General features: G+C 36.0%; 1 protein-coding gene across 2 annotated transcripts in view; it reads right to left on the bottom strand.

The window, feature by feature from the left end:
• LOC144847482 (uncharacterized) overlaps window positions 1-24,252 on the bottom strand; it is a 46,286-nt gene that overhangs the window by 12,158 nt on the left and 9,876 nt on the right. For both annotated transcript variants that reach the window (XM_078703871.1, XM_078703872.1), the window contains exon 3: window positions 7,101-7,216. The gene's annotated coding sequence lies outside the window, so the exon portion shown is untranslated. The remainder of the gene's footprint in view (window positions 1-7,100; window positions 7,217-24,252) is intronic.

Genomic DNA, 24,252 nt, shown 5'->3' with positions numbered 1-24,252 from the left:
CAATAAAAATTATGATGATTAAATGTATTTTTTGTATATGTTGTCAAGAGCCTTAAATGATCAGTTATTAGTTAATATTAAAACATTTAACAATTTAAATAAACCAATTAAATGATTCAATTAAAATTAAAATACATTTAATTTTTCAAAGCTTGATAGAGACTACAGAAAACAGTAATTGGTTAATGAGCATGATTGAATGACCCAATACATGACCCAGATATCTTTGGTAATAATTGGGTGCTAAATTCTTCAACTCAACTCATCAATATTGTAATTTATACAAGTTAAATATTATTTGTTATTTTGTACTATAAGTGTGCCACCAATCTAAAGGTGTAAATTCAAATAAATAAATAAATAATAATAAATAAATAATGATAATGATTACATGGATTTCAATTGGCGCTCACACTGCAAATTATTATTAAAGACGGAACATTGCATTTGAGAACAACTTGGTTTATTACAATTACTACTGTTTATTCCTTCAACTTTTAGATGCGATATATGTCAACTATTGTAAGTGCTAAAGCGTAGCCGTCGTCTTCGTCCGTCTCTCTTGTAATAATTATCAATCCAGTGACCAGGTAGTACACATCATATTAAGTCCAATTCATTTTAAGCTTTTGTTACCCGTGAGATAAAAAATATATATGGTATAAACCTGACGATATGACCTAATTGCTTGGGTACATTTGCAACAAGAAATTTACTGAATAATATCAATAATTACTTATGATTTCTGTAATAATTATAGGTCAAAGGTCATCTGAGCTGTATATGCATACAAACATACATGAATAATATTAATTACTTGATGAGATCTGTAATAATTATAGGTCAAAGGTCATCTGAGCTGTATATGCATACAAACATACATGAATAATATTAATTACTTTATGATTTCTGTAATAATTATAGGTCAAAGGTCATGTGAGTTACGCACACAGTAGGTGTTTTATTTGTTGCTGAGCAGCTTTCTGCATTTAACAATTAAATAAATCCAAATTGAACAAGAAATATATATATAAATATTATCAATTATTGATTTTTGGAATAATAATAATAATAAATCAATTGACATTGGAAAGTAGTTGTTCATTCTGATGAAATGTAAAAAATAACAAAGAAAGCGGGTAAAAATGAGAAGAAACAGGAAGAATTTTGCCGAAAGAAAAATTGGATTGTAGCAAGAAACATAACATATCACAGAAAATATAAATGATGGCCAAAAAAATGTTGGCAGTCTAAAAGAAATGATACAATTAGTTTGCGAATTTCTGTCTGATTACGAGTTCATTTTGCAAAACGATGAATACGCAGCATTCTTTAATAGCATGACATACATTATGAAATCACTATATACAGCATGGTGATCATTATTGCAGCAAACAGTCGCTATTGTCATCAAAAGATGCTGTGCTGGAAAATGATCTAAAAACGCTGATGATTCCAAGAGACAGACTTATCAAAAACAAAATCTTTGCCACAGATTAAGATGTCTATCTGTCTATACTATCAAACTTTATGTGACAAAAAAATTTGATGTGCCCATATGGACATGATGATGTCATATCACTACCATATTTGGGCATATCACTATCATATTTGGACACATGATACTTTTTTGTCTAACTAGTTTGATAGTGTAAATAGAGCTTTAGTTGTTTAGAAGGCCTTTCAAATGAATTAATTCTATCATTTGTCAACCTTACTACTGTATATACTGTAATACCGCCTTTTAGTTCCTATACAAACAATTTTCAAAAAGTAAATCTATTTAAAAAGATTTTTTGTAAGTTTACTTTTAGCCAATCACAAAGATTTGTAAAAAGTACTGAAAAGTAAATATTTCTGAATATTTTAAACTAATTATAACTAAATTCTCAGGATTTAATTTGTGATATACAAGATAGCCTGTCGCACTTTTGATGTTTGATGTTTGATTTCTGAACTCTGAATTAAAACTCTCTCCTTAATTTTTCAATCGAAATTAGCAAAATAATACACACTAGAACTGTATACCATATGTACTGTATACCATTACCATAAGGAAAATCCTATAATATTCTGTAACTTCATTCAATTCTATCCAACATGTATTGTATCTAGTTGAGATGATTACTGTACAGTATATTACTATTATTATTTTTTAAATTAATACTGGTAGTTATCTACAGTATGTGCCTCAAACCACCTTTTTGCATTATTTTCCTTTGACCACGCTTTCTCCCATTCCACAGTAGTATAGTATACTTATCATGATATTTTTCTCTATTCAGCAATACTTTATCAATTTTAGCATTTATCATTATTTTAATGGTGTAAACATCTGGCATATGGTACGGGAGAAAGCGTAGGACTGTGCTTTAAAAGGTCAACATTCGATCAATGACGTTCGTTGCTAAAATGCTTCCAATAATAATAATGTGTTATATTATGCGATAAGGTGACATTGATGCTTAATTCTTTTTTAAAAATTGGGAGAAAAAATACTGAATTTTAACCAAAATTAAATGCTACAATACATTTTAATTCTAGTTTTTGTTGGTTTTTTTTTAAACAAATTTTTTCCAAAAAAGAAATAATAATTTACATAAACCACAAAAGTGATGTGAATATGAATATTTATCAGGTTGTTTCTTTTATAACGCAATACAGTACATATTTTGATTCTCATGTATAATGTAAAGCAATGTAAACATACAATAGAAACCCACAGTATAAAATGTCAAAATTACAAATTCTTTAATTGCTTCAATTTAGAAAGAAGAAAGTCAGAAAAAAACATAAATTTATCAAAAAGACCGTCATTTTATCCTCCAATCTTTAAACTATTAAGCTTTGAAATCCCGACAAAGAAAATGCCAAGGGTGAAAATAACCGACACTGCTCAAACCCTACCCACTTCTAGGGGTACTGTAGATACAGTGCAGTCAGTAAGTCTATACGGAAGTCAGCCAGTTGACCCTTCCTGACCCCTGCTCACATCAAGGGTGGAAATTGTCACTAGGTCAATAAGGAAGCCGCTTAGCTGACCCTTCCTCGCTCAGTCAAGAGTGGAAGTGATCACTAATCAAATGATTGCGATGTATCTTCCATTCTGCTTTCTTTTAATTTATTTATACCGTGTCAAGTACTGTATATTTTTTAAAGAGTTTCTTTCTCTGACAAAAAACTTTTTTTTTTTTTTAAATGTTTTACCCGCAGCCTGCTAAACACATCCGATCACGCAACTGAAATTATTCTAATACGTACGGTTTTCAATTTGATTTCTTTCTTTTTTTATCATCTCAACATTAGCATATCCTTTGCAAATTGGAAAATTAAGTCCATATGACCAAATGGAAGTATGAAAATATTTATACGCCATTAATTCCCTTTGAGTCACAAGTATACATTTTGCTTCATTTCCAAGTAATACCACACGCTAGGCATCAAAATGTGCTGTGGTCAAATTGAAAAATGTTTATAAAAAATATTTCTTCTAAACAAAGATCTCATTAGAAACTTTTACCAACTAAATTTTAAAATGAAATATAATCAATAAATGTTGTAGATGTTATATCAGAATACTACAGTAACTCCCAATAAAGAGACAGAACAAAAGGTATTTAAAAAATATTCAATTTTTTACGAATAAACTTTATCTATGTCTATGTGACAATTTAAAAATTTGCTGAAAATAACTCTTGTTTGACAAATTGATAAAGATACAAAAAATATTTAATACTGTAATTTTTAATATTTTTTTCTTTTACACTTCACCTACTTCATAATATTATATTTTCCATTAATAAAAATGTTAAAGATAATTGTATTCTTATACTGTACAATACTTTTAACGGGTGATTTTTTTTTTTTTGCCCAATAAATTCTTTATTATCGGAAAAATAAAATAAATTGATAGAAGTACATTTCATAAAACATTCAACATAAAAACATTATTATAGTAGCACTATGCATTGGTAATCATGCATACAATTTACAGATAAATGAGGCCAAAAAAGAATATTCAATTACTCCCGACTTCCTATTTTAAAAGGTCATCAAAATTACCTGGCCAGCTTTTGACATTTACATGACCTCTGTATCGCAACCCCATGCAAGGATGCAGTATATATTCCCAAACTGATTCCGATATAAATAAAAGCGAACTACTGAAAACTGGTATTCAGGGATTAGGAAGGGGCAGATTGGATTCAAGTTTGTATGTATTTCGGTGACTAGTAATAGAGAAATCGGTTTTCATTTTTGGCTATATAATTTGTGCACCCTATTATTATTAATGATGGTTTGAACTGCAGGCTTAAATTGTAATAAACTATGTGAAAGTGCTATTGTTGCTTTGAGGATAAAAAGAAATTATGTTGGTAACAGTTACTCCAAACGCCACAAGTACAATACTGATTTTAAAAACCAAGAATCACTATTTCATGAATTATATTAAGACACAAGAACAATAATTGTAAAAAGAAATAGTTCTTACAAAAAAATGCTGCTCGACTTTTCGACGTAAAACAGTTTTGATTATTGTTTATTAACAGGTCTTACATAGTATAGAGTCTCTTCTCCCAGAAGTGTTTTGGGTTTGCGCATACGCAGTTCAAGTTTCCAAATACCCATTTTTCCAGCCATAGTAAACATAAGCTTTCGCGTGATACAGTTTCCGTCCATTTGAATATAATTAAAACTAGAAATTGCTTTTGGTGCATTGTATTATATAACACCACAAGAAAATTATCATTGCTGGTACATTTACTGAACTAAAGAAACACAATTTAATTTTATTTCAAATCCTTGAATATGTACTTTAGATGCAAATGAAAAATGTGTAAATCTTGAAGGCTAAATTGATGATGAACGTCACATACTAAGCCCTTCAGCAAATTTGTTTGTTTTAACATTCTGAATGTCTTCTTGCTAAGTATACAATACCTTATATGATTCAGGCATAGGAAATCTATGATATCATCACTAATAGGTAGCAACTAGCTCCCCCTTATTTCAACTGATAGGATGATTCATGGGATAATCAAGTCTTATTATGAAACGGAATAATTTGAACTTACAGAAGAAACTAATTCTGCTAAAGCTCTGTCTACACTATCAAACGAGTTTGACAAAAAAGTGTGATGTGCCAAATGTGGTAGTGATATGCTTAAATATGGTAGTGATATGACATCATCATGTCCATATATGGGCAAATCACATGTTTTTGTCACATAAAGTTTGATAGTGTGGACAGAGTAGCTAGCACAGGAGCCTGGTAATCATAGTATCTGCAAAGGAAGAGTTGCTTTCTGAGAGTCTTGACGAAAACTTTGTGGTATAGTAAATAAAATTGAGTATAATCCCATGCTCCAATATAATCCCATACTGGAATGTATTCTAATCCCATCAAGTATAATCTATAGGCTAATTTGAATACAAGACTTTGGTAAATTCCATTATTGTCTGAATATTATATAGAATATTATATTATTCAGACAATTGTTAAAGCTTAGGTACAGGAATATTATCCGACCAAATTCCCAAATTGTCATACCCAGGCACCATGATATCGGTAATTCAGGGATGTCATCACGCTGGTCAGCGATGGATGGGCCCATCCAATTTTGGACCAAGATTTACAGGCTGCCAATCACCACTATACATTATTGTAAGCATAGAGGTATTTGTTCCATGTTTTGGAGAATTTCCATGCACTGGGTATTTTCTTCATAATCCTGTCTGGAGGATATCAACGACAAGAAATACAAAGTCATTTAATAAATTTTGCAATACAGCTATCATTCAAACTACTTTTGTTTACATTAACGCTAGCGTCTTAATAGCATACATCCGTGACCTCTGACCTAGTACCAGAGAACTGACCTAACCATGGCAATATTGACACTCATTGAAATTATTAATGAAACAAATAAACAAATGAAATTTGATACTATGAAGTGGCAAGGTAAAGAACTATGCAACGATTCTTTAATACTGTTTGCTTGTATTTGTAGTTGTGTATTGATGTTCACTGGAGCGTGACAAACTGGTGGCAATGTAGCTTTTGGTTTAGGCTATGCTGATTCTACTTGTACAGGACTCTATCTGTACTACCATGCCAGCCTAACATAAATTTCAAGGTGTAAAACCCATTTAGGGCCCAGGCTATTAAAGCTTTCTTCCTTTAGTGTGTACATACCAAAAATAACATTAATTGAGATAATAGTCAAACAATTATGAAAAAAATTAAAATTTAATTTTGAGTGAACATGTTTTTCCAACTTACAAATCATAAAGTACAATATTATTAGTTAGAAATAATTCAATGAACAATATTTAACAATTGTATTACAACAATACAAAAACAATCAAACATTTAAAATACAAATAATATCAACTATCCTTCGTGGATAAGAACTATAAACCGTCCAATGCACACAAAATGCTCAAAAGAATCAACTGTAGTACATCCTTTGAGATGAGTAGGGGGTTACCCGGATGTACTAATACTATATACACAGCCACTACTTAAAGTAGGCTTTTTAGTAGGCTTCCAAGTTTCGTAATAATCAATTTGTTGATTGTTAAACTGATGAAGACGAAGAACTTTAATATTCTGATTAGTAATGTAATTACTAAATATCGTATTGTTTGAATTAGTTAGAGTAGCACCTTCCACTAAAGTGATTACAAAAAATGACAACCCATTTTAACAAAGCCAATGAAAGGCACAAAAAAAGCTTTAAAGGTAATATCTAGTTGTAATTAAACCAAATATTTTCTGTTGAGGAAATAAATTAACAATTAATGATACAAACAAACCATACAATATTGCTAAGTACGCTAAATATCAAATGTCACTATGTTTCATATCGAGGGTTCAACTAAAATCATTCCATAAACATAATCAATATAGGATCTAACTGACCTCAAAATGACCTTAAAGTAGCCTCTTTGCACCAGACTTATATTATAACATAGCCTCTTTACACCAGACTTATATTATAAATGCTGTTTAAATAGGCTCAGTCGATAAAGGAGAAATAATAACACAAGAAATGTATCAAATAATATTGTATGACAATAATATATTTTGTACTTACCATACATGATGATTATTATATAAACTCTGCCTGTTATATAGTAATTTATATCGTCGTCATGGCAACTAAAAGCATTAAATAATGTCAGAAAGAATGGAATAGTCCAACGAACGCAACTGAAAAGGAAAAAATATCAAGAAAACTATAAAACCAGAAAAAATATAATCATATGATCAGAAACTGCAGTAGCAAAAATGAAATTGACATATTATTATATTTTCATTTGTATTTTGATTTAAGTCTGGTGAATAAATTATTATTGTTACTTTCAAACATTCTCTGCACTGTACATGGATTTTACAATTTTTTGCCAGCAAATATGTTGATAAAATAAAAGAAATATTATTATTTGAAGTTTTACCTTTAAATCGTAAACTCGTTTTTAATAATTTTTGTTAAATTATATTTTTTTCCCTTGGAGTTAATATTTAAATGTAATACAATTGAATAATATTTATATAATAAAAATGCTCTTGAATAAAGTAAAGCATTTTTATTGACTCTAATAGATTCCTTATTCTTCCCCCTTGCTAAAGTAAACAGTCTAGTGCTCTCAAAGGCAAAGCTTGAGGTTAAACAAACAAAACAATGTATAGCTTGCTAGATATATAAATCAGATATTCTGAGAATTTAATGTCCACATACGAACAAATTGAGTTCAATAATAAGATAAAACACTTTCAAATGTAACTAAATTGTATTTAACTAACGATTCAGTACATTTTTCGCAGAGTTCAGTCTATTTTCGGCTGCAAAATGTTTTTTATTATACGTTCTTACTATACAGTATTTGTCTAATTGAGATTTACTGGCTGTGACGTTTGTTCATTTTGTAAAGAAATTACATATTTTTCATTTAAAATGTCCATTCTAACATAGTGCAGTATGCTATAATGACTAAAACTTCGGAATCAAACGTGACCCGGAGCTTGAACAATACCGGTGAAGAAGATAGAATGTGACCCAGAGCTTGAATGGTACTGGTCAAGAAGATAGGGTAACAAATTTCTGGTTGGTGCGTATTAACAATATAGATTTACTGTACCTACCCCATAGTAGATTTCATTTCTCATTAATAGTCGTTTTTTGTTTGCTTGATCAAACTGTCTTTGTAAAAAATTTTCAGGCTCATTAATCGTTTTTTGTTTGTTTGATCAAATTTTTATTGTCAAATCAAGTCCCCTTCTTTATTTTTAATTTTCTGCAATTTCAAATTTAGTGTATGTATGTGTACAGATTACTTTACGTTTTAATGTAATCCTTAATTGACATTTCAAAGAGTTATGTAAACGAGTAGGTCATTACTCTTTAACACAACAAAAATCAGCAATAAAACGAGAGAGGGAAAAGTCAAATATTACTACCCGCATTATGTCACTAAATCATACATTCTGGTCATAGATATGTCATCGCGATGATGACTTAATAAATATTAAAAGTTCTTTTATATTTAAAGGTACACCATACTTTGTCTTATGACCTAACAATTCTATCTTCTTCACTGCAACAGGCTTTGATTCAGGGATAATGTTCAAATACTAAAGTTAAAATTCAATGTCAAGTACAATCTGCCACTTTTTTTTTTTTATTGGTGAACATAAAGCTCTGTCTACTACTACTCAAAAAAGTGTGATGTGCCCAAATATGGTAGTGATATGCCCAAATATAGTAGTGATATCATGTTCATATATGGGCACATCAATTGTTTTTGTCACATAAAGTTTGATAGTGTAGACATACAGTATCTTTACACTATTTTCTAGTGATAGGCCCTATAGTAAAGAATGTATTACGTATATGAACTGAATTTCTAAAAAAGATTTACTCTACAAGTGATCTTCTAAGCTTATCCCTAAAATTCAGCCAATAAGCCAAGATCCAAGTGAAGAACAGGAAAGGAGTCCCAAATAACAATATCAGCTTCTTCACATACAAAGTTGTCATAAACTGTGTACCTATCAAAAATAATACCGAACGATATAACTGATACAAAAATACACTGAGCTACCGAGTTAAACTAAAAACATGAAAACTATTTAAAAATAATAGAATTTGAGTGACTAATCCTATATAGGCTACAATGACGAGGCACTTCGGGAATTCCTATATTTCGTCTTTTACATAGAAAATGCTTAATAATTTACCGTGATAATAAAATAAACATTAGGAATTTTTCCTACTTCAAAATAAAAGCACAAAAATTAATCAAAATTCACAATGAACCATAAGCCAAAATGAATAAAATATTTAAAATATTAATTATGAATATAATAATAATTGAACTGTTAGTGTTAATTTATCATAATATCACCTACCTGTATAAAATATAAATATGATAAGCATATAGTGTATGCCATCTTAAATGAATTCCGTACTAATACTACTAGTGTACACCATAGAAATTGGTTACTCCTACTTACAATAATCATAATAATACAGTTTATCTGCATAACATACGAGTCTCATGCATGAACGTTGACAACTTCATTATACGTTTATATCTTAAGGACCCAGAGTCAATTGCAACACGGCGGATACGCTTCTTTACATTGTTATCACGCTATTAGAATACAAACATGGATATTTTAATTGCGCTTTTCAACTTAGTCAACGTTTAACAGAGTTTACCTCTGAAACAAACACTGGATAATCTCAAGAACTTAAAATTGTTGAAAAGACGGTCAACTCAATAAGGAGCGATGTTAAAAATGTATTTTTTTCCTTTATTCTGCCATCAGAATAGTGTCCCTTCAATTAAGATGTCTATAGTGTTTATAACAATTTATCGTATCTGTTTCAGCATTATCAGAATTTGTGTACACTTTATTCTATAGTTCAACCAGCGACTCTTTCCCCAGACTAAAATGTTTTTATATTTTCTTAAGCTCTGTCTACTGTACACTATCAAACTAGTGTGATGTGCCCAAATATGGTAGTGATATGCCCAAATATGGTAGTGATATGACACCATCATGTCCATATATGGGCACATCACATTTTGTTTGATAGTGTAGACAGAGCTTTAGATTCATTTATACAGTGTAAATACCAATTTGTATTTTAAAATGTATTCTATCCTCATTTTGTTGTTATTTTGTTCTAAAAACAGGACTGAGTGATCTCCTAAAGTGCATACTACAGTATACAATATACAATACAACTAGATTAATATTGCTCTTGTCTAATGTATATTATTACTATAGTGATAATTGAATAGGTAATCCTACACAGTCAGCTTTATCTGTGTGATGATGACACTAAATAAATAACCTCAACATGTTTAGACAGACTTACTATAAATTACACAAACCAAGAGTGGTGTTGGTAGTCTATGAGTGATAGCTTACCTGGATGAACCGACATTGGCCTTTTCCCCTTCAAGGGGAGAACATAACCGAAAAGTAACATTTTATTCATGAACTCCCCTCCAAGACAGTGGTATCGCCCATGCGCCACGCCCTCAGGTGGGCGGCAACGCCCATGCATACCTCACCATTCCACGAGACGCTTGTCAAGTGGGGAGGAGGGAGGGTTGTTCATCCAGGTAAGCTATCACTCATAGACTACCAACACCACTCTTGGTTTGTGTAGTCTATTACGTGACTAGCTTACCTGGATGAACCGACATAGGCCAGAATAGCACCGGACTAGGCATCTAGTCGGTGGTGGGCTGACAAGAAGAGGTAATTTGATCAACATACCTGTTTACTGTGGCTTCAGCACAGCGTGTGCTACTGGTGCCATGTTTTGAGCGAGGTCTTGGAGGTAGAAAGCTGTGAACGTTGTGTGCGATCGCCACCATGCTGCTTGTAGTACGTCTGCTAGCGGAACACCCGAGAACAGGGCCCATGACGCAGCCATACCCCGCACCTGATGCATGTGTGCAGGTGGAGGTGTTTGAGACGCCGAGTAGCCTGCCTGGATCGCGGCGATGATCCACCTAGCTATGGTGGCCTTTGATGCCGGACCGAATGGCGGGACTGTGACGCAGAAGAGGTGAGAGAGCTTTTCTCGTACGTCCTTGGTCCGATGGACGTAAAACTTTAAGGCCCGCACCGGGCACCAGAGTTTGTCCTCGCGGACAGAAGAAGAGGCAGCTATGGTGGGGATGAAGATCGCGGGCGGCGAGTGATGCAACGTCTGCGATTTTGCTAGAAACCCCCTGCGAAAAGTTAGCCGCACGCCACCGCGTTCGAACCTAATATGGCCGGGCTCTAGCGATAGAGCATGCAACTCACCCCGGCGTCGACAGGATGACGCTGCAACCAGGAACGCCGTTTTGAGGGTGAGATTATAAAGAGAGGCATTATGTAATGGTTCGAAGGGGGCGCGGGTGAGTGCAGAGAGTACGACGTTGATGTCCCAGCGCGGGAGGAGAACCGACGAAGGAGGACGCTCATGATGCATGCCTCGCAAGAGGTGCGTGATGACAGAAGAGTTAGAGATCGTCGAACCGTCGGGAAGCGCCGGCAATATGGCCGCGATGGCCGACCGGTAACCTGCAATCGTGCGGGGTTGCAACCCTGAATTGAACAGGTAAAAAAGAAAGTCACAGATAAGACCCAGAGACGCAGTCCTGGGGTCCGTGTTCTTCTCGGCGCACCACCGGAAGAAGTGCTTCAGACGGCTATTGTACACTGTTAGCGTCGATTCTCGTCGGGACTTGGCCGCCAGGGCGGCCGGGCCATCTGGTATGCCAGACTCTCGGAGGCGATCCCTGACAATGGCCAGGCAGTCAGGCGCAGGGATCGGATGTTTGTTAGTGAGAGATGTGCTCTGCCCTGCGATAGAAGGTCCGCACGGACCGGTAGTTGCAGGGGGTGGTCGTACAGTAAGCTGTAGAGGAGTGGGAACCATGACTGGCGCGTCCAGTATGGAGCCACTAGGAGCACCCGGCAGTGATGGCGATGAACATGCGACAACACGAGCGGGAGGAGAGAGATCGGTGGGAACGCATACGCCCAGAGACCGTCCCACGAGATGGACAGGGCGTCCATCTGCCACGCTTGGGCTTCCTGGAACCGGCTGCAGTAGGTCGGAAGCTGAGTGTTCCGCGCTGTCGCAAAAAGGTCTACGAGCGGCCGCCCGAAGTGGTGGAAGATGAGGGTGGCTATACGCGGCGAGAGTTGCCATTCCGTCGGGCAAAGCAGAGGCCTTGATAGCGCGTCCGCTACTGTGTTTAGCCGGCCCGCTATATGGGCTGCTGTTAATGTTATTTTGTGCGCGATGCACCAATGAATTAATGTCCACGTATGGCAGCAGAGTGTTGGCGAGCGCGTGCCGCCCTCTCTGTTTATGTAGGCCACGACGGTGGTACTGTCGGACCGAATGAGCACATGACGGCCCTGCACTGACGCTTTGAGAGCTTTTAGCGTGCGCTGCACCGCCCATAGCTCCAGAATGTTGATGTGGTGACGGGCCTCGCTGTGAGACCAGAGGCCGGAAGCGTGCTGCGTCTCCGAGTGTCCTCCCCATCCGGTTTCGGAGGCATCGGTAGTAATTCGTATGTCTGGCGTGGACCTGACGAACGACCGGCCGGCAGTGAGAGTTTTTGTGTTTAGCCACCAACGAATGTGTGTCGCCACGAATGGGGACACCGGCACCACTTTGTCGATAGAGTCTGACGCGGGTCGATAAAACGCTAGCAGATGGATCTGCAACGGTCTCATTCTGAGACGGCAGAATGGGAGTAGGTCGACGAAGCTGGCGAGGAAGCCCAGAGTCCTGAGCCAGTCGAATACCGTTGGAGCCGAACTCGCGAGCAGACCGGCCAGAGCTGCCTGCGCCGAGACCACTCGCGCTGCGGTCGGGTGAGCCACGCATGTGTTCAGATTGATCCGGGCTCCAAGGTATTGCGGGTACTGAGTCGGGAGCAGGCACGACTTGTCCCGATTGATTAAGAAACCTACTCGTTCCGTGGCGTCGAGGACGAAATCTATGTTGCGCAGCAACTGATCTCGTGACTGGGCCACAACCAACCAATCGTCTAAGTACATGTGTATACGGATACCGTGTCGATGCAGGAACGCTGCCAGCGCCCGAACGACACGCGTAAAGACCCGTGGGGCTGTCGACAGCCCGAACGGGAGTGCTACGAATTGGTAAATTTGGTTGCTTATGCGGAAGCGCAGCCACCGCTGATCGGCCTCGAAGATGGGTACATGGAAGTACGCATCCTTGAGATCTATTGAGGCTGCCCAGTCTCCTCGTCGCAGGCCAAGCAGAATCGTGGAGAGCGTCTCCATTCTGAATCTGGCTGGTCGGATGTAGCGCTTGTTGAGACTCTTGAGATTTAGTATCGGTCGCCATCCGCCGGAGGATTTGCGAGCCAGGAACATCGTAGACTCGTGTCCTGGTGGGGCGTGTCGAGCGTCGACCGGAACGACCGCGCCCTTGCGTAAAAGGTCGGAAACGCCGTCCAGGAGGGCGCCGCGCATCTGTGGATCGCTCGGGATCCGAGTGTGGCTTATCGTCCCCGGCACCGGGGTTGCTGTAAATTCGATACGGTAGCCCTCCTGTACGGTCGCGCAGACCCAACTGTCCGCTTGTAGGAGTGAGTCCCACGCCCCTCCGAACTCGCGGAGGCGACCCCCCACTCGTCCACTCCCCCCGCTGGGAGTGGACCGTCCACTCCCCCCGCTGGGAGTGGACCGTCCCCTTGCATCATCGACGCCGCGCGTATCGTCGTCGATCGCGACGACGGCCCCTCGATGCCCCACCGCGGGTGGGGTTAGCGCGAAAGGGCTGTGAAGAAGACGCACCTGTGGCCTGCGCAGCAGGTTGAGGTGGTACATGTTGATGCGTGGGACGCACCGGAGCCGGCTGGAGAGGTGGCGGAGGTGGCCCCCGCGGGGGGCCCCTTTGAGATCGTGATTGAGAAGCAACACGCTTCTGAGGGAAGCGCGCGCGCGTTTCCCTACGAACCTCTCGTTCGCGCGCCCATTTATCCTCCCGCTGGGAGAACGTGCCAAAGAATAGGTCCGTAGACCGAAACGACTCAACGGTAGTAAAGCGTTTATGATGGCCGGGCGCGATATCCGTCGCTTGCAGCAAATTAACTCGGCGTGCGGCATTGGCTGTTAATGCGACTGACGCTTGCTGGTCGGCTGCAAGTCCCGTGATCTGCTGCAGTAGCGTGATCACGCCCGGATCAAGTTCTTTTGGCCGCTCCGGGTCTGCCAAGAATGAGAGCAGGTATCCCGCCATCGAGAGCACGCGGAGTGTTTCACGCGCTGCCTTATCACAAGCAGTGAGGGCCTCCTCGGTTTTAGCAGCCGTGGGGTCAAGGAAAACAGTTCTAGTCGATTCCAGACCCTGGTCCTCCCGCGCTCTCCCCTTCGCGGCATCCGGGATAGGTGGGGAGCGAAGCACTTCTTCAAAGTGCGCCGGCGGGACCGGGAATACCGTAGCAAACTCGGCCGGCGCGGGCCGTCGCGGCGGTTCCCGGGCCACGCTCTCCAATCGTTCTAGCAGTTCAGGCTCGAGTGGAACGATTGGGCTCGTTCGCGCGTGACGCACTGGAGTGCGTACCCCGAACGTCGTGAAGCGCTTGTACTCCGGAAGCGGCGTAGCCTCCTTGTACGCGTAGTCTACCCCGAGGTAAGATAGCACCGCCGGTACTACACGGTTTACCAACGTTTGGAGCCCGGGTGCCCCCGCACTGTCGTCGCAATCAGAGAAAGACACAAGTGTCTCATCGTCCTCCATGTCAACGTCCTCAGGTTCCGGCGTGGGAAGAAGGACAGTCGGAGGTGGCTGCATGTATGGCACCGGCGGAGGGCCATCCTTAGGCAGCGCCCGTACGGCCGCCGCGACCGCCTGTAGAAAGGCGGGAGACAAGTCGAATTGTTGCTCCGCAGGAGCTTGACCTGACGTATTTTGACCAACATACGGCGGTGTAACAGTTGGAATCGGCGGCGGAATTACCGGGATTGGCGGTGGAATTACCGGGATCGGCGGCGGAATTACCGGGATCGGGGGCAACGGCGGAGCCTCCGCGGAAGACTCAGGTATAGGCGAGGTCTTCTCAGCGCGTGCTGGAAGAGCGGCGAATCGCGCCGGAGGCCACCTGACACACACTTCACACGGATCGGCTTGGCTGCAATCCCTACAGGATAAACATTTCGTATGTTTATCCCACTTTATCGTGGCACGAGGCCCCCCGCACGCAACACAAGCCATCTTGGGCATGGTGACTAGCACACGTATAGCCCACAACAATCGGCCAAGGAAACCCGGCACCGGGTCTTGGCTAGCGATGTTCAGTTAGCACACAAAAACCAGACCGAAATCCCACGGATAACGGCCGAAACTATGATACTTAGCTTCGTTGGCAGATATGTTTAACGTGAGTAGCGTTGCTTTAGCTTCTAGCAGTAGCTGCTCACACAACAAAACAGATCTTTCGTGTATAATCCACTCCAACGGCAGAGCTAGGCTCAGTCTCGCACAATACTATAAGTATGTCCAAACACAATAGGTTCTATTGTTCTCCTCTGTTGTCGGAACGTGTTAACGTTTCGACGTCTCGAAAAGAAATGGTGAGGTATGCATGGGCGTTGCCGCCCACCTGAGGGCGTGGCGCATGGGCGATACCACTGTCTTGGAGGGGAGTTCATGAATAAAATGTTACTTTTCGGTTATGTTCTCCCCTTGAAGGGGAAAAGGCCAATGTCGGTTCATCCAGGTAAGCTAGTCACGTAATAGACAATGTAATCTGTTATTAATTATTAATTGCAGTGACTATGTGTATAAATATTATTATTAATTTATAGATGTGTTAAACTATTAAACTGCATAATCAGAGAATGATCACTTATTGGTTATTGGTCAGAATGTATTGGATTGCTGTTACAGTACAGATTATCACAAAGGAAACCATCGTAAAAGAACAATATAATCAACACATTTGGAACTTGAACTTGTGAAACTAATATTTAACTGTCAAAGCAACTACTGGTTTCTAATTGTTTATAACAGAATCGTTCTTGCATTATTATTATTTTTTTTTTAATTATTTAAAATGTTTAAAAAGGTATTTGGAATTTACTTACTACTAATATTGTGTGATCATCCTAAATATTAAACTCAAAATTTATTTGGAAGAATTAAATTTTAGATATCTTTAATTGGGGAGGTCTTTATTGGAGGTGGTATCTTTAATTGGGAAGGTCTTTAATGGAGGTGGCATCTTTAATTGGGAAGGTCTTTAATGGAGGTGGTATCTTTAATTGGGAAGGTCTTTAATGGAGGTGGTATCTTTAATTGTGGAGGTCTTTATTGGAGGTGGTATCTTTAATTAGGGAGGTCTTTAATGGAGGTGGTATCTTTAATTGGGGAGGTCTTTATTGGAGGTGGTATCTTTAATTAGGGAGGTCTTTAATGGAGGTGGTATCTTTAATTGGGGAGGTCTTTAATGGAGGTGGTATCTTTAATTGGGGAGGTCTTTAATGGAGGTGGTATCTTTAATTGGGGAGGTCTTTAATGGAGGTGGTATTTTTAATTAGGGAGGTCTTTATTGGAGGTGGTATCTTTAATTGGGGAGGTCTTTAATGGAGGTGGTATCTTTAATTTGGGAGGTCTTTAATGGAGGTGGTATCTTTAATTGGGGAGGCCTTTATTGGAGGTGGGTATCTTTGATCGGGGAGGTCTTTAATGGAGGTGGCATCTTTAATTGGGGAGGTCTTTAATGGAGGTGGTATCTTTAATTGTAGAGGTCTTTAATGGAGGTGGTATCTTTAATTGGGGAGGCCTTTATTGGAGGTGGGTATCTTTGATCGGGGAGGTTTTTAACGAAGGTATCTTTAATTGGGGCGGCCTTTATTGGAGGTGGGTATCTTTGATCGGGGAGGTTTTTAATGAAGGTATCTTCAATTAAGGAGGCCTTTATAGAGATATTTTATATTTTTAATTGGGAGGTCTTTAAAATTGGATTGAGGAAGGCTTAATTAAATGGGTCTGTAGCTAAAAGGGTCAATTGAAGTAGTTTGAAATTTGGAGGTTTAATTAATTGGGAGGTCTTTTAATTTGGAAAATATCTTTAAAATTCAATATTTGAGTTAGTCTTTAATTTAAGGTATCTTTTATTTGAGATAATGTCTTATTTCTATCTATTAGACTATTTATTCAGCATTGAAATCAAAACATCAACACCAAAATCCAATTTGTCTTTTGTTAATACAAGAATCTAGCGATGCCCACGACTTCCTTTTGTTTATATAATGACAAATGTGACATCCTCTTAAGAAAAGGGAAATTTAAACACCCTTAACCATCACATGACATTTTAATTTAGGGTCTCTGTGGACTATAATGTCCAACGTGATGATGTCAGAAAGCTTTAACACATTATAACTGTATGTTTGGTAACATTACACAGTCGTTTAGTTGTATCTACGTGTTAATGTTTTTTACATTAATATCTCTAAGGTATCATACAATAAGCAAATGAATTTAAATAACCAAATGTATCGGAGATGAGTTGTGTGGCTGACAGTAACAATCATCATATTGAATGTTTCTGTTATTTACCTCTATGTACTGTGTGTTTATTTATTTATTTACCAGATTTCTATAGCGCCCTTTTCATGAAAACTCATGCTCAAAGGCGCTTCACATCATAAAGACAAAGATCATAAGCAATAATTAAAAAAGTAACCTCAAATTATACGAAATAAGATTTCTTAAACGTCTGGTTCAAATAAATTCAACACATCACAAAATTATTTTTCATTTAATATAATGTACATCAGAGCATTTAATGTTCATCCCTATAAATAATCACTGTATATATTTTATAATTAAAATTTTTTTGGTAAAAAACATGTGTATACTACATGTTATTATGTTTATCATTATTATGACTATTATTTACCTGTGTATACTGTGTGTTAGTATAACATTAAATCACAAACATTTAATATAATATTCATCAGAGCATTTTATGTTCATCATTGTAAATAATATTTATAATTAATATTTTTGGTAAAAATCCCTGTACTACACGTTATTATGGTTATCATTATTAATTATGACTAAAAAAATATGATTGATAGAATAAAGTTCACTCAAACTCAAAAGTTTCTATTGTATCTGTATCTGTACTGTATACACACATGGGATATGAAAATAATCAAAATGGACATAAGACGGTATGTTTTTAAATTTATTTTTTAAATTAAAAAAGAATCTGTTGTCATGGATCTAAAAACATGGTGGCCAAAATGACGCCACCCATCTTGAGACAGGTATTCTTTCCTAGTAAATAATAAAAGATTAAATATTACAGGTACTAAAAACATAAATAATTTAAAAATAAAGAAATTATTTTATTCTAAAAACATCTGGTTCAAATAAATTCAACAGATCACAAAATTATTTTTCATATCACAGAAAATAAAAATGCTTTATAATTCATAAACATTAATAATACATAGTAAACCCAAACATTAATAATTTTTGTTTGTTCAAATAGAATTGGAAAAAAAAATGATTTTACATTATCAGAGGGAAAAAATGATTTTAATATTAAAACAAATGCACTAAAAATTGTGATTATTTTTGGTTTATTTCCTTAACTAACTTTCAAGAAAAGTGCAAGACAATATTTGTTTTTGAAATATCAGTTCTGTTTGCCAAACTAAACATAAGGGAATTGTGTGTTTCTGACCACAGCTATGTATAACTGGAAAATTCAACCATTGTTATATATGTTCATAGGAGAATATACCACATGGAGTATTCTATTATGAAGAAGGTAAAAATATTCTTTAATTTAAGAATAGAACAAATATAGCAACTATAAATCTGTCATTTAATTCATAAATATAAATCTGTATTAAACTATTACAGAGCTTCTGCTTATAGAAAAATAGCTAAATTCTTTAAAAAATCAACAACAAAAATCAATATAATTGTTATCAATATCAAGCATCCACAAAAAAAAAACTCTTGAACCTCCTAGAATGTTTCCAGTATTTTTTTGTTTCAATTGGAAAATTTCAAATAAACCAGGTTGTCTACAAAAACAATTTATAAAAAAAAAAAGCATTTCACTACTCAGCTAAAAACTGCTCCACAGAAACCATTAAACAAATTTATTTGATGTCAGGGACTGGAATTAGGGGTTCTTAACAACCATATTCAAAATCGGTTCCTATGGACAAGTTCCTGTGGACAAGATAATAATACCATACTTTCAAAAATATGTTTAATTCTGTAATTCTCTTGCTTACGGTAGTAACAGGCCCTATATAAAATGTTACCACCTATGTATGTATCTCAAACTTCCCTTTCTTTTTATCTGTAGCAGTACTGCAGTATGTACTGTACTGCACATCGCCAAACAGGAGCAAATCCTCTCTTTGTCTTCTACTACAATCTACAGCATATCAACAATACACAAGGTATACCAATGGCAGTATAATATTTGTGTGCAATTGGTAAGATGCTGCATATATATTAAATTCTCATGCTTTACCATGTGTACAGTACCTAGTCTTTATTCAATATCCTTGGCCTATTGGCAAGTTCTACCTGTACCAACATACCACCAAGGCCAAGTAACAAGCACTTCCATATGAGACAATGGCTAAGGAGGCGGCGACTGCTTACAAGTCAGTCTAAGCAACGAGCCACCTCCTGTGGATTATAACAGCCCAACAAACCTTCCTTCTACAGTTTTTTCCCTTTTACCGTTTTATCTATGGAATCAAATCAAATTATCTATGGGATAAAATGATGTCTAGACATAAACCTATAATTGTACTTGGCTTAGTTTAAAACATGAAGATGAAAAAACACCGTAATGTATGGTTAGATTATTATATATTCAACAACCAAAATCAGTTTAATTTATATTATCAGATAGAAAACTATGTATTATTATATTGATTGATTACTTTATTTCAGACAAAAAAATTCTATATACCTGTATATATACAATGAACAATTCAAAATGGAAAATCACACAAAAATAGGATTTTCACCCATTTAGAGATTTGAAGATATCATTGACTTCATTAGTATCATAGAAATTATACAATTACATTTTTTATCAAAAGTGGAAATAACATTCCTTAATTATTTCAAATTAAATTAAACAAAAACATTATTGCAGATATTTCAAATGTTTTTTCTCGCGCACACACACACACCTGATCAACTCCTCACTGCATTTCCTAGAACATCGCCCCGGTGAATGAGTCAACTAAATCGATATGGATCGCAAAACCAAAAAAGTTAAAATGATAACTGTGAAACAATGCAATAACGTACATGACATGACTAAATATTTAAGGGAAATATTAGGAAAAGAAGACTAGGTGGCGCCAAAGTTTACCGAAGACAATTCATTGATATAACAAAGACTGGTGACTCATGAGAGTCTAGACGATGAATCCAAAATCTTTTTTCGACATTGAGGATAACACAACATTAGCTCCATCAATGTTCCATCATTTTGTTCAATTAATTATGTTTTAGCGACTTTTTATTTGTTTACATTCCGGTTGAACATACAGGTAGGCCTTGTTGTAAACGGAAATAAAAATGATGTATGAAGAAATTGAAAACCAAAAAAATATTTTAATAATAGCAGATTTATAAGCAGTTATTTTGTGGTAAATAACAATGGGCCTATAAAATAAAGATTACAAAGCATGTGACCTAGGCTCAACAGAGAGGTGGTGGTGAGGTCAATGCTTAGTTGCAATCAAAGGTCATACGGTACATTCAAATCTTGTGCAAAGTATTTTTTTAAAGATTTTTATAAATCTATTTCTTTTCATACTTTTTTATTGGGAAAGAGAGCGGTTGCAGTTTAAATACGCTGAGTAAGTTTGGCTATATATAAAACAAGACAAATTTATTTGTTTTCTTAAACGATTGTTAATGAAATAATATTACAAGTACATGAAATATGTACACTGAAAAACCACATGGCCTTAAAATTGAAAAATTAAATCTATAAAAATAGAATGTTATAGTGTATCAATTTGAATCAGAGAAAATACATTAAATAAATACATTTAGAAAATTATCAATTATGTACTGTAGGTTATGCATTAGCAATAGAGAGTAAATTTTTCCATTTTTGTTCCATCTTACGACCATCTTAATCTTATAGGAAGTGTAGTTTTGATAAAAATAGAACAAAAATCGCCATCAGAGACAATCTGCATTGGAATATTTCCTGATTCTTCCGGTATAAAATCTTTTATTGAGGCTCAGACTTAGCAGCAGTCATTTGGGTATTTATTAGCTTGTTAAGTACAAATGATAAATTGTTGATTATCACCAATTAGGTATAATGATAGACACCCTATGAAATAACAATAGTTGGATTACTGTAGATAACAATAAGCTATTGTTTTGTATTGTATGACGCTACTGTTGCATGATAAATACAGTAAAATGGTAAAGAAATAATTGATCTGTCAGCCATTCAACTCTCTATTTTTTATCTTCTTTAATGATTATTCATAAAGAATTATTGGAAGCTGTTTAATGACTTATGTCTTGTAAAAGTGACAATTATCATTATAAAATGGGTATTGCTAAACCCCGCAAACCTAAAAAAAAAAAACATCGAACCAACATAAAAGTTCCTAAATCGTGTAGTGTACTACAAACTTGGTATGTCAATTTTAGTTAACGTTTTTGTTAACTAATTATTTTTTAGGTAAAACATCATTTTTTGGTTACAAATAATTGCTAAACCAACTGACGCATCATAAAAGAATTTATAGCGTTTATTTTTAAAATGGTTACCGTATATCACATTTGCAACTGATAAAGCTACAGTACACACACCAAGAGTGGTGTTGGAGGTGATGGTGTTCTATTGAGAACTGCTCACCTGGATAAACCAACATACAGTAGCTCTCTCAAAAGAGCTGGACGAAAAAGAAGAAAATCTGTTGAACACTCCTATTGGGTAATGGCACAGTCTGTAAACATTATTTATAAATTAAACAAAATTAATAATAGGCCAGTAACTAAAACAAACTCAACAAGTTTCTATACTTTTAGCTCATTGACATGATAGTGGAATCTACAAATGAGCAATACACAGATGTACTCACAGCTTACTGTACAGTACACTTTGACGAACTGCATACCTTAATAGCCCTTACCCTTACAGGCATAGGAAGCCCCATATTTCCCCTTGCAACGTATAGCTAGGTGAATCAATGCATAAGACTATCCAGCACAGTTTCTGACTTTTTATGCTTCCGACCTGCTGATTCAAATCTTACAAATTAAATTTGTTGACTTTCTTTTTAATTCTATATTTGTGAAATAATTGCAAAACAAAGTGTAGAACAAACGGTTTGTCCTAATCCTACACATCTTTGTATATTCACTAAATTACAATAAAAGTACTTTTCGGATAAGATCCGAACCTCCAGTAGCTTGGCATTCACACCACTAGACCACAAAGCTTGCGGTTTTTTTAAACCTCAACACATTCTTACAGTACTTCTGTTCATTATCTTATTCATTCATTAATAACTTTTTTAATTGATTTCCTTTTCCTATAATATTTGAAATAAAAGGGGAAAACCCCTTAACAGAAATTGCTTTATAAGTCTGTAAAACCTTGTCTACACTATCAAACTAGTTTGTCAAAAAAAGTGTGATGTGCCCAAAAATGCTAGTGATATGTTTAAATATGATAGTGATATGACAGCATCATGTCCATATATGGGCACATCACATTTTGTTGTCACATAAAGTTTGAAGCAAGTATTCAGCTTTTCTGAACTTAAGAATTCAAACTGTAAATGTTAAGTAAGTAGGAAGGAAGAAAAGAGAGACAACCTGATTATTGAGTTAAAATTAAATTATGCAACTGGAAGACTTTATAGAAGATGACTACTGTAAATCAATTCAAAACCAGGAAATGTACAAAACATCTATGTATCACAGAACTTGATGTGCTCATATGGACATGTCACTACCATATTTGGGCATATCACTACCATGTTTGGGCATATCACACTTTTTTTGTCTAAAACTAGTTTGATAGTGTATTATGTCATATCACTTCCATACAGTATTTGGGTATACTGTATCACTACCATATTTGGGCACATCATAACTTGTTGTCAAACTAGTTTGATAGTGTAGACAGAGCTTTAAGATTGTAAACAAAAAGCTGTTAATGTTATAATCTATAAAGTTTGTTCAGATGAGATGAAAACGATGTAAAATGATTAAAAAACATCCTTCGCTTTTGTGTGTAACAAAAGTCTAACTGAAATAGGTTATTATTATAGTTATAAATTTGGATAATTATTAACTCTTTTTTATTTTCCAATGAAATTAATGACATTTTTGCATGATTAATAGTAATTAATTGTATGCAATTTGATTTGACTTTAATTAGCTATTTATACATGATAAACAAACGGTAACAATTAAAAACTAGGATTTAAAAACTAAGTATCAACTACATAAGTAGCAATTAAAACTCTGCTGAAAAAATATATTATTTCATTGGGATAGTTACTTAGTATTTATATGTAATTCTGTAAGAAATGTATAGATTATTATTACATTAGCAACCTAATGTATTCTTCTAAAAACATTTTAAATAAATTGTTTAATAAATTTATTTAACACATTAATTTTTAACTTTTTTCTAATTAAAAATAAAAATGTAATTTTCAGTAATTAATGGAATAATTTAATTATTTATGGAAGCTTATACTTAAATTGTTAAGCCACTGAGAACCAACACAGAATTTGAACTACAGCAAAATCCATGCATAAAATGCATTTAAAAAACTAGATCAAAGTGACCTATCTTACCATAATATTCTTATATTAGATGAGTCACTGCTACACAAATAAAGATCAGATATGCATTATAGATTCGGTAAAACAGCAATTCTGAATCTGTATTGGAAATGTCTATTCTAAGCATCGCAACTAAACATATTTAACATAATTTAAGTTTTCAGTTTTTATAGCATGTCTACTGTGAATAGTCAAATAGAAATTACAATGTTATAATAATACATGTCACTTTTCTATTTACACAAATAAAAATAGAATAATTTTGTAAAATTATATTTGGGAAAAAATTAAATGAAAAAATGATGAAAAAAAATAGAAGTACTGTATAAATGTATTGATAAAATATCTA

The sequence above is a fragment of the Antedon bifida genome, chromosome 7, assembly GCF_963402885.1.
Source record: "Antedon bifida chromosome 7, ecAntBifi1.1, whole genome shotgun sequence".
Lineage (NCBI taxonomy): Eukaryota > Metazoa > Echinodermata > Crinoidea > Comatulida > Antedonidae > Antedon > Antedon bifida.
Note: the sequence above shows the minus strand (reverse complement) of the source record. Positions and strands in the feature narration are given on the sequence as shown.